The following is a 10,258-nucleotide window of genomic DNA, read 5'->3' on the forward strand; positions in this document are numbered from 1 at the left end:
CCTTTTAGGCCCTCCTATCCACTAATGCTCAAAGCCTTGGGATCCTTTTTATTTGCCCTTGCCTTTTGGTTTTAAGGGTTATTGGCTTTTTGCTCTTGCCTCTTGGTTTTAAGAGCTTTTGGCTTTTTCTGCTTGCTTTTTCTTTCTATTTTTTTTTCGCCTATATTTTTTTTTCTGCAAGCTTTGTTTATTTGCTGCTTTTTCTTGCTTCAAGAATCATTTTTATGATTTTTCAGATTATCAAATAACATATTTCCTAGTCATCATTCTTTCAAGAGCCAACATATTTAACATTCTTAAACAACAATTTCAAAAGACATATGCACTGTTCAAGCATTCATTCAGAAAATAAGAAGCATTGTCACCACATCAATATAATTAAACTAAGTTCAAGGATAAATTCGAAACTCATGTACTTCTTGTTCTTTTGAATTAAAACATTTTTCATTTAAGAGAGGTGATGGATTCATAGGAAATTTATAACTTTAAGACACAGTTACTAACTACTAATGATCATGTAATGAAGACACAAACACAGATAAGCACATAACATAGAAACGAAAAACAGAAGAAACAAGAACAAGGAATGAATCCACCTTAGTGATGGTGGCGTTTCCTTCTTGAGGAACCAATGATGTCCTTGAGCTCTTCTATGTCTCTTCCTTGTCTTTGTTACTCCTCCTTCATTGCTTTTAGATCTTCTCTGATTTCATGAAGGATGATGGAGTGCTCTTGATGTTCCACCCTTAGTTGCTTCCAATGATTGTGTGGAAGAAAATGTATCCCCTGAGGTATCTCAGGGATCTCTTGATTTGCAGTCAAGTGTTCTACCACTGAGCTATAGACCCTTGATGGAAGCTTTTGTCTTCCCTTTCCTCTTTCTAGAGGTTTCTCTAACCTTAGGTGCCATCAATGGTTATGGAAAAAACAAAAAAGCTATGCTTTTACCACACCAAACTTAGAATGTTGCTCGCCCTCGAGCAAAAGAAGAAAGAATAGAAGAATACGAAGAAGATATGGAGGAGATGGATGGGAGTGTGTATTCGGCCATATGGGTGGCATTGGGTGGGAGAGAGATGTTGAATTTTGAAGGTAGTGGGTGTATGGATGTGAGTGGTAAATGGAAAACAGAAAGGATGATCATGAATGGAAAGAGAGATGATGGTGATAGGTGAAGGGTTTTGGGGAAGAGTGTTTATAGGATTGTATGAAAGAGGGGTGAGAAGAAGTGAGTGGAGGTAGGTGGGGATCCTGTGGGGTCCACAGATCCTGAGGTGTCAAGGCATTTACATCCCTGCACCAATTTAGGCATGTAAAATGCCCTTGCACACAACTCTGGACGTTCAATGCCCATTTGTGTGCCATTTCTAGTGTTGAACGCCAGAACCATGCCTGTTCTGGCGTTCAGCGCCCAGAAGCTGCCCATTTTGGGCGTTCAACGCCAGAACCATACTCTGTTCTGGCGTTGAACGCCAGACAGATGCTCCTCCAGGGTGTGATTTTTCTTCTGCTGTTTTTTATTCCGTTTTCAATTTTTTTATATTTATTTTGTGACTCCACATGATCATGAACCTACAAAGACATATAACTAAGAAAAATATAGTTAGATAAATAAAAATTGGGTTGCCTCCCAACAAGCGCTTCTTTAATGTCAATAGCTTGACAGTGAGCTCTCATGGAGCCTCACAGATGTTCAGAGCATTGTTGAAACTCTCCAACACCAAACTTAGAGTTTGGATATGGGAGTTCAACACCAAACTTAGAGTTTGGTTGTGGCCTCCCAACACCAAACTTAGAGTTTGACTGTGGGGGCTCTGGTTGACTCTGCTTTGAGAGAAGCTTTTCATGCTTCCTCTCCATGGTTGCAGAGGGAGATCCTTGAGTTTTAAATACAAGGGAGTCCTCATTCCATTGAAGGACTAGTTCACCTCTGTCAACATCAATCACAGCTCTTGCTGTGGCCAGGAAAGGTCTTCCTAGGATGATGGATTCATCCTCTTCCTTTCCAGTATCCAGGACTATGAAATCAGCAGGGATGTAAAGGCCTTCAACCTTTACTAACACGTCCTCTACTTGTCCATAAGCCTTTTTTCTTGAACTGTCTGCCATCTCTAATGAGATTTTAGCAGCTTGCACCCCATAGATTCCCAGTTTCTCTATTACAGAGAGGGGCATGAGGTTTATTCCTGAACCAAGGTCACACAGAGCCTTAAAGATCATGGTGCCTATGGTGCAGGGTATTATGAACTTTCTAGGATCCTGTCTCTTCTGAGGCAATGTCAGTTGATCCAGATCACTTAGTTCAGTGATGAACAAGGGAGGTTCAACTTCCCAAGTATCAATGCCAAATAATTTGGCATTTAGCTTCATGATTGCACCAAGAAACTTGGCTGTTTGCTCTTCAGTAACATCCTCATTCTCTTCAGAAGAGGAATACTCATCAGAGCTCATGAAGGGCATAAGGAGGTTCAATGGAATCTCTATGGTCTCTAGATGAGTCTCAGATTCCTTTGGTTCCTCAGAGGGAAGCTCCTTATTGGTCACTGGACGTCCCAGGAGGTCTTCCTCCTTGGGATTCATGTCCTCCACTCCCCTTGTAGGTTCGGCCATGGTGCTTATGTCAATGGCCTTGCACTCTCCTTTTGGATTCTCTTCTGTATTGCTTGGGAGAGTACTAGGAGGGATTTCAGTGATCCTTTTACTCAGCTGGCCCACTTGTGCTTCCAGATTTCTAATGGAAGACCTTGTTTCATTCATGAAACTTACAGTGGCCTTGGATATATCAGAGACTAAGTTTGTTAAATTAGAAGTATTTTGTTCAGAGTTCTCTGTCTGTTGCTGAGTGGATGATGGAAAAGGTTTATTATTGTTAAACTTGTTTCTTCCACCATTATTAAAGCCTTGTTGAGGCTTTTGATCCTTCCATGAGAAATTTGGATGATTTCTCCATGATGAGTTATAGGTGTTTCCATAAGGTTCACCTAAGTAATTCACCTCTGCTATTGCAGGGTTTTCAAGATCATAAGCTTCTTCTTCATAAGAAGCCTCTTGAGTACTGTTGGATGCAGCTTGCATTCCATTCAGACTCTGAGAAATCATATTGACTTGCTGAGTCAATATTTTGTTCTGAGCTAATATGGCATTCAGAGTATCAACTTCAAGAACTCCCTTCTTCATAGGCGTCCCATTATTCACAGGATTCCTTTCAGAAGTGTACATGAACTGGTTATTTGCAACCATGTCAATGAGTTCTTGAGCTTCTGCAGGCGTTTTCTTTAGGTGAATGGATCCACCTGCAGAAGTGTCCAGTGACATCTTTGATAGCTCAGATAAACCATCATAGAATATATCCAGGATGGTCCATTCTGAAAGCATGTTAGAAGGACACTTTTTGGTCAACTGTTTGTATCTTTCCCAAGCTTCATAGAGGGATTCACCTTCTTTCTGTCTGAAGGTTTGAACATCAGCTCTAAGCTTGCTCAGCTTTTGAGGAGGAAAGTACTTGGCTAAGAAAGCCGTGACCAGCTTATCCCAAGAGTTCAGGCTGTCTTTGGGTTGAGAATCCAACCATAATCTAGCTCTGTCTCTTACAGCAAAAGGGAAAAGCATGAGCCTGTAGACTTCAGGATCTACTCCATTAGTCTTAACAGTATCACATATCTGCAAGAATTCAGTTAAGAACTGAAAAGGATCTTCAGATGGAAGTCCATGAACCTTGCAGTTCTGCTGCATCAGAGAAACTAATTGAGGTTTCAGCTCAAAGTTATTTGCTCCAATGGCAGGAATGGAGATGCTTCTTCCATGTAAATTGGAATTAGGTGCAGTAAAGTCACCAAGCATCTTCCTTACATTATTATTATTTTCGGCTGCCATCTCCTCTTCCTGTTCGAAAATTTCTGAAAGGTTATCTCTGGATTGTTGTATTTTAGATTCTCTTAATTTTCTCTTCAGAGTCCTTTCAGGTTCTAGATCTGCTTCCACAAGAATGTTCTTATCCTTGCTCCTGCTCATATGACAAAGAAGAGGGCACAGAAAAATAATAATAATAATAGAGATCTTTTATACCACAGTATAGGGATCTCTGTGTGAGTAGAAGAAGAGGGGGAGACAAAGAATGTAATATAATGGAAGAAACACAACTGTGAGGAGGGTTGAGATGTGAGATGAGATGTTAGTAGATGAATAACTAAATAGAATAAGATGAGAGAGAAGGAATTTTCGAAAATAATTTTTGAAAAAGAGTTAGTGATTTTTGAAAATGGTTTTTGAAAAATGTTAGTATTTTTCGAAAATTTTTAAAATCAAAAATAAAAATAAGAATAATTAGTTAATTAAAAAGAAATTTTTGAAAAAGAGGGAAGATATTTTCGAAAATTAGAGAGAGAGAGTTAGTTAGGTAGTTTTGAAAAAGTTAAGAAACAAACAAAAAGTTAGTTAGTTAGTTGAAACAAATTTTGAAAAGATAAGAAGTTAGGAGGTTAGAAAAGATATTTTGAAACCAACTTTTTGAAAAAGGTAAGATAAGAAGATATTTTAGAAATTAGTTTTTGAAAAAGATTTGATTTTTAAAATCACAATTAATGACTTGATTCACAAGAAATCACAAGATATGATTCTAGAACTTAAAGTTTGAATCTTTCTTAACAAGCAAGTAACAAACTTGAAATTTTTTTGAATCAAAACATTAATTGATTATTGTTATTTTCGAAAATTTGGTATAAAAATAAGAAAAGGATTTTTGAAAAATATTTTTTAAATTTTCGAAAATAACTAAGAATTTTGAAAAAGATTTGATTTTTGAAAAAGATTTTGAAAAAGATGAGATTTTCAAATTGAAAATTTGATTTGACTCATAAGAAACAACTTGATTTTAAAAATTTTTGAAAAAGTCAACTCAAATTTTCGAATTTGATGAGAGAAAAGAGGGAAAGATATTTTTTTTTTATTTTTGAATTTTTATGATGAGAGAGAAAAACACTAAAAATTATGTAATGCATGAAATTTTTAGATCAAAACAATGAATGCATGCAAGAATGCTATGAATGTCAAGATGAACACCAAGAACACTATGAAGATCATGATGAACATCAAGAACATATTTTGAAAAACTTTTAATGCAAAGAAAATATGCAAGACACTAAACTTAGAATTCTTTAATGCTTAGACACTAAGAATTCAAGAATGCATATGAAAAACACCATACAACACAAAACAAAAAATCATCAAGATCAAACAAGAAGACTTACCAAGAACAACTTGAAGATCATGAAGAACACTATGAATGCATGAAATTTTCGAAAAATGCAAGATGCACATGCAATTGACACCAAACTTATAACATGACACATGACTCAAAAAACACAAAAAATGTTTTTGATTTTTATGATTTTCTAATTTTTTTGGATTTTTTTTTCGAAAATTATATGAAAAAGAAAAAATAAGGATTCCAAAATTTTTAACATGAATTTCAGGAATCTTGCATTCTTAGTCTAAAGCTTCAGTCCAGGAATTAGACATGGCTTACTAGCCAGCTAAGCTTTCAATGAAAGCTCCAGTCCAAAACACTAGACATGGCCAATGGCCAGCCAAGCTTCAGCATGCAACATAAGAGAATATACTGCTCATTACTTATCAAAGTAACTTGCCTCTATGCTGATGGTTTGGAAGCCTCAGTCCAAGAATTTAGACATGGCTTTACAGCCAGCCAGGCTTCAACATGCTTCATGAAACACTAGAATTCATTCTTAAAAATTTTGAATAAAAATATATTTTATTTAATTTTTTTTTTCGAAAACAGATGAGAAAATTTTAGAAATATTTTTGAAAAATTTTTGAAAAGAAAACAAAAAGAAAATTACCTAATCTGAGCAACAAGATGAACCGTCAGTTGTCCAAACACGAACAATCCCCGGAAACGGCGCCAAAAACTTGGTGCACGAAATTGTGATGTCCAGGCTCAAACAATCCCTGGCAACGTGAGCAACTTGGTACGCGCAATCGCGATTACACTTTGATCATGTAAAATTCATGGCTCTTTCTTTTCCTGGCAATGGCGCCAAGAACATGGTGCCAATACCATGGTTCACAACTTCGATACAACTAACCAGCAAGTGCACTGGGTCGTCCAAGTAATACCTTACGTGAGTAAGGGTCGAATCCCACGGAGATTGTTGGTATGAAGCAAGCTATGGTCACCTTGCAAATCTCAGTCAGGCAGATATAAATTGATAATGATGTTTTCGAATAATAAATAATAGAATAGGGATAGAAATACTTATGTAAATCACTGGTGAGAATTTCAGATAAGCGAATAGAGATGCTTCTCATTCCTCTAAACCTCTGCTTTCCTGCTATCTTCATCCAATCAATCTTACTCCTTTCCATGGCTGGCTTTATGCAAGGGCATCACCGTTGTTAGTGGCTACATCCCCTCCTCTCAGTGAAAAATATGCTCACATGCTCTGTCACAGCACGGCTAATCATCTGTCGGTTCTCGATCATGCTGGAATAGGATTCACCCTCCTTTTGCGTCTGTCACTAACGCCCAACAATCGCGGGTTTGAAGCTCGTCACAGTCATTCAATCATTGAATCCTACTCGGAATACCACAGACAAGGTTTAGACTTTCCGGATTCTCTTGAATGCCGCCATCATTCTAGCTTACGCCACGAAGATTCCGGTTAAGAGATCTAAAAGATATTCATTCTAGCTTATTTCATGTAGAACGGAAGTGTTTGTCAGGCACGTGTTCATAGGGGAGAATGGTGATGAGCGTCACACATAATCATCACCTTCATCACGTTCTTGGGTGCGAATGGATATCTTAGAAGCGAAATAAGATGAATTGAATAGAAAACAGTAGTACTTTGCATTAATCTTTGAGGAACAGCAGAGCTCCACACCTTAATCTATGGAGTGTAGAAACTCTACCGTATGAAAATATATAAGTGAAGGTCCAGGCATGGCCGTGTGGCCAGCCCCCATGGTGTAAGAACAATACGTTCCCAGATGATCAAAGGATCAAAAGATAATCCAAAGATAATAGTAAAAGGTCCTATTTATAATAAACTAGCTACTAGGGTTTACATGAGTAAGTAATTGATGCATAAATCCACTTCCGGGGCCCACTTGGCGTGTGTTTGGGCTGAGCTTTAGTGTTGCACGTGTAGAGGTCCTTCTTGGAGTTGAACGCCAGCTTTTGTGCCAGTTTGGGCGTTCAACTCTGGTTTTGGCTCCTTTTCTGGCGCTGGACGCCAAATTTGGGCAGAAAGCTGGCGTTGAACGCCAGTTTGCGTCATCTATTCTTGGCCAAAGTATGGACTATTATATATTTCTGGAAAGCCCTGGATGTCTACGTTCGAACGCAATTGGAAGCGCGCCATTTCGGGTTCTGTAGCTCCAGAAAATTCTCTTTGAGTGCAGGAAGGTCAGAATCCAACAACATCAGCAGTCCTTCTTCAACCTCTGAATCTGATTTTTGCTCAAGTTCCTCAATTTCAGCCAGAAAATACCTGAAATCACAGAAAAACACACAAATTCATAGTAAAGTCCAGAAATGTGAATTTAACATAAAAACTAATGAAAACATCCCTAAAAGTAACTAGATCCTACTAGAAACATACTAAAAACAGTGCCAAAAAGCGTATAAATTATCCGCTCATCAGGCGCCATTTTGAAAGAGCGGAAGATTGATGGTTTAGAAGTTATGGTAAATACTCGTTGCAAGTATAGTTACTAAACCAAGCAATCAACCTTTCTTACAAAGGTTTTGGTTGTCACAAGTAACAAACCTCTTAAAATTGATAACCAAGTATTTAAACCTCGGGTCGTCTTCTCAAGGAACTGCAGGGAAGTATGTTCTTATTATTGGTTATGAAGATTGTAAATTGGGGTTTCAAGAATAAGGAATAAGTAACTTAATGGCGGGTAAATTAAATGGTAATTAAAATAAATAAATAGCTGCAAGGCAAACTTTTGGCAAGGTATGAGAAATTGGAAGTCCAGATTTAGTTATTGTTATCAATAACAATGAAAGTTGAATCTTAATTCCACTTAGTCAACCTTTACTAAAGTAAAGGAAAGTCAAGGGACTAATTAGTTTGATCTTCGAATCCTATTTATTTCCTGAGAAAAGGTTGCGATTATTGAAGCTCAGTTCAATTAGCAAAGATAACAGTTATCGATTATGTTGAGATAAGATAACTCCTGAGTTACTGCTTTCTTAACCAAGACCAAAAGAAGAAAAAGTAAATTTGCTGGAATAAAAATGCCTTCAGATGTAAAGCAACAATAACATAAATTAAAGAAAGCAATCATGAATTGAATTATCTCAAATAACATTAATAAGGGAAATTATAATCTAACATGAAGAGTTCATAAACTAAATTAGAAGAATAAATAAAAATAAAGAACCTGGGATTGAGAGTTACTCCTAAAACTAAGAGAAGTCCTAAATCCTACGAGAGAGAGGGGAGAGAACCTCTCTCAAAACTAGATCTAAAACATGGGAAACAACTAAATTGGCGAGCTCTCTCTGAATGGATGCATTCCCACACTTTATAACCTCTGGTCTATGCCTTCTAGACTTGGATTGGGCCAAAAAGGCTTCAGAAATCGCTGGAAGTATTTTCTGCAATTTCTGGTGCGTGGCCTCTGTCACGCATCCACGTGGGTCACGCGGTCGCGTCATTCGGGGCTTTTCTTGTCACGCGGTCGCGTCAGTCATGCGGCCGCGTCGTATGTGATTTGCTCAAGTCGCGCGGTCGCGTCAGTCATGCAGCCGCGTCGCTGCTTCTTCGCTCTTGGCACGCGATTGCGTCATTCATGCGATCGCGTGGGTGCCAGTTCTGCAAAACACCGTTCTGCACCTTCCTTCCATTTTTGTATGTTTCCTTTTTCATCCTTTAAGTCATTCTGCCTTAAAAGATCTGAAACTACTCAACACACTAATCACGGCATCGAATGGAAATAAAGGTAATTAAAATAATTAATTTTAAAGCATAGGAAACATGTTTTTCACATACATCACATAATAAGGAAGGGAAAGTAAAACCATGCAATTAATATGAATAAGTAGGTGAAGGATTGAATAAATCACTCAAACTAAGCACAAAATACATCACAAAATATGGGTTTATCAATCCCCACCTACCCCACCTCTCTCTCTCTCTCTCTTCTTCACACTTTTTCATAACACTCTTCCCCAAATACCCTTCACCAATCACCTCCATATCTCTTCCCCAAATATCCTTCACCAATCACCTCATTCACTTTCCCCCAAAACCCCATCTACCTTCAAATTCAAAACCCTTTTTCCCCCCCAAACCCAACCCTAATACACGAAACCTAACCCTCCCCCACCCCTATATAAACCCCTCACCACTCCGTCATTTTCACACATTACAACCACTACTTCTACCCCTTGGCCGAACTACATATCTCCCTCTATCTCCTCCATTTTCTTCTTCTTCTACTACATTCTTTCTTCTTTTGCTCGAGGACAAGCAAACCTTTTAAGTTTGGTGTGGTAAAAGCATTGCTTTTTGTTTTTCTATAACCATTAATGGCACCTAAGGCTAGAGAAACCTCAAGAAAGAGGAAAGGAAAGGCAATTGCTTCCACTTCTGAGTCATGGGAGATGGAGAGATTCATCTCAAAGGTCCATTAAGACCACTTCTATGAAGTTGTGGCCAAGAAGAAGGTGATCCCTGAGGTCCCTTTTAAGCTCAAAAGGAGTGAGTATCCGGAGATCCGACATGAGATTAGAAGAAGAGGATGGGAAGTTCTCTCCAATCCTATTCAACAAGTCAGAATCTTAATGGTTCAAGAGTTCTATGCAAATGCATGGATCACTAAGAACCATGATCAAAGTATGAACCCGAATCAAAAGAATTGGCTTACAATGGTTCGGGGGAAATACCTAGATTTCAGTCCGAAAAATGTAAGGTTGGCATTCAACTTGCCAATGATGCAAGAAAACGCACGCCCCTACACTAGAAGGGTCAACTTTGATCAAAGGTTGGACCAAGTCCTCATGGACATATGTGTGGAAGGAGCTCAATGGAAAATTGACTCAAGAGGCAAGCCAGTTCAATTGAGAAGGCATGACCTTAAGCCAGTGGCTAGGGGATGGTTGGAGTTCATCCAACGCTCTATCATTCCCCCTAGCAACCGGTCTGAAGTTACTATAGACCGGGCTATCATGATCCATAGCATCATGAATGGAGAGGAAGTGGAAGTTCATGAGATTATACCTCAA

The 10,258-nt window shown here is 38.3% G+C and overlaps 1 non-coding gene across 1 annotated transcript; it reads left to right on the top strand.

Annotated features, from left to right (window-relative positions):
* The first annotated feature begins 3,369 nt into the window (after positions 1–3,369).
* Positions 3,370–3,477, top strand: LOC148562187 (small nucleolar RNA R71). Its single transcript, XR_015887082.1, has one exon. It is a non-coding gene; the product is annotated as a small nucleolar RNA R71 (small nucleolar RNA).
* The last annotated feature ends 6,781 nt before the right edge of the window (positions 3,478–10,258 follow it).

Source organism: Arachis ipaensis, chromosome B6, assembly GCF_059453495.1.
Source record: "Arachis ipaensis isolate K30076 ecotype BB chromosome B6, ASM5945349v1, whole genome shotgun sequence".
In the NCBI taxonomy this organism is placed as follows: Eukaryota; Viridiplantae; Streptophyta; class Magnoliopsida; order Fabales; family Fabaceae; genus Arachis; species Arachis ipaensis.